The 2,207-nt window shown below is 32.9% G+C and overlaps 1 long non-coding RNA gene across 1 annotated transcript; it reads left to right on the forward strand.

The window, feature by feature from the left end:
• LOC117100931 lies at positions 1-1,907 on the forward strand. The gene is made up of 3 exons (XR_004444193.1): positions 1-43; positions 449-503; positions 1,785-1,907. It is a non-coding gene; the product is annotated as an uncharacterized LOC117100931 (long non-coding RNA).
• Positions 1,908-2,207: the final 300 nt, after the last annotated feature.

The raw sequence follows: 2,207 nt of genomic DNA on the forward strand, positions 1-2,207 counted from the left end.
TGCCAACTAATGGGCACAATTATTCAGAAGTTTATAGCAGATGGTAAGCTCCATTAAATATCATATATCGATATTATCAAAATATTGTTTAAATGCTTGCATGTCGGATAAACAATAGTATAAATTTGTACTTGTACATATTCTACAGAAGACGAATCTATTCGAAACATTGAGATACTCTCAACAATTCAGTACCTTCTCATAAGTATTAACGTGCCTACCGCCAATTTATGCTATTGGTATTCTGATCCTTGAAATGTTAGTGTTTACTGTTATTCATTATGTCATATCAATTAATTAATCATCAGCTTGATTGATTCATAATGATGGTGTAGACGAAGGCTTTCTTTGACTCCATGATCAAAGTCACAAACATCACTGTTATTATTGTATCGTCATAGTCATCTAAAGACTTAATTTAATTGAATTTTCCTATGTTCATTTTCAGGTCATACATTCATTGAACCTGAAATTGTACAAGAGCGGTACGAACCCGGAACATAGTAAGTTGCATTGGAGTAATGTCACAAAATTTGTGGTATGATGACAAATTGTAGTGACGATGCCTCGAGTATGCTGCGGCTCTCTGCTGCTGGTGATGATGATGAGAACGATGATGATGATGATGAAAAATATGGTGATGAAGATAATACTGACAATGATGGTGATAATGATGGTGAAAATGATGATGATGATGAGAATGACGATGATGATGATGATGACGATAATGATGAAGATGATGATGATGATGATGAAAATGTGATAAAAATAATACTGGCAATGATGATGACGGAGATGATAATGATATGATGTTGATGAATCATACGTGTTATTAGAAAGTTTAAGGTGGCCCCAAGCACTATCGCCATAAATGATAGTTATATACTATTACATAATGCTATATATATGACGCGACATATAATTACAATAATCATTATGTAAACAATCAAAAAAATCAACTCTATATCTGTCGCCTGTATCACTTGTAGTGTACGCATGAGAATCAAAACAGAATATTGTTGTTCAATGAAGGCTAGACTGTTAAACAATTTACGCGTCAAAGTAAGCCTATTGTTATCTGTGGAAGTTTAGCATGCTTATTGATCATACCTGAGTTTGTTAATGTTATCGATTAATATTGCATCGATTATGTAGCTGATATTGGCAGTCTCACACTTTCGATAGTTTCAGTCTTTCTTGCACCTGTTGATAGAAATGTCATTCACCCCATGTTCATGTTAGAACGCGCATGGATCTTGTGGAAATAATTAATTAAAAATTGCCCCATGGCCGGTTGTCTTGGAGTGAGAATTCATGTTCTTCCTCTGGTCTACGTACATGCGTAGGCAAAACAATTGTTTATGGTATAGACCGTAAGCTTGTATCTGAAATACAAATCTATGGTGAGAGCCAATCTCGCCATTGTTTCAATAATGATAGTAAGCGGCATTTCATGTTATACCGGTTAGCATCGGTATAAAGCATTCAGATTGTGAATTTTCTTCTTTGTTTTGAGCACATTTAAATTGTCATATATTCCTAAAATATTTAACGAGTTCATCGAGTCTTTTTTCGGTTAGTTCGCGGTCATGAATTGGTCAAGTGGTTCTCAAGTACATCCTGACCATATTCTTTCTCTAATATTACCACAATTATATGTAAAATATCCGTGACCGGACAAAATAACATAATTGTAAACAAAGGCCGAGTAGGTTACAGCATTTTGTTTTTAATTACTGTTCTATATTTTGTGAAAGTGAAAATGTTAATTATTTTGTTAACAGTGATAAAGAATATCATGTACCAGATGACCAGGTCGTCAAGGCGCGTGGGTTACCATGGCAAGCATCTGACCGTGATGTATTCAAATTCTTTAAAGGCCTCAACGTTGCTAAGTGAGTATTACTCCATAAAAAAAAAACTACAAATATTTATTAAATATTCATTGAATTATGAATATAAAATTATATTCAATTGTAAATTAAAATTAATTATTTTGCTTAAATATGTGATGCATTGATCATAATTTGTATTGGGGTCAGTTATAGTGCTGTGTTTCGTTATTTTTTATGCGCGTTTTGATTTGACGTCGTATATGCTTTAATACTATCTTCAATGTATTTTATTAATCTTTAAAGTATCATCTATTATTTTGTTGTGTTTTCAACTCACCATATTTATGTGTTCAACTTCAAGTTGACTCTGTT

Source organism: Anneissia japonica, unplaced genomic scaffold (assembly GCF_011630105.1).
Source record: "Anneissia japonica isolate Jap-2015-1 unplaced genomic scaffold, ASM1163010v1 scaffold49421_len2207_cov163, whole genome shotgun sequence".
Classification (NCBI taxonomy): domain Eukaryota; kingdom Metazoa; phylum Echinodermata; class Crinoidea; order Comatulida; family Comatulidae; genus Anneissia; species Anneissia japonica.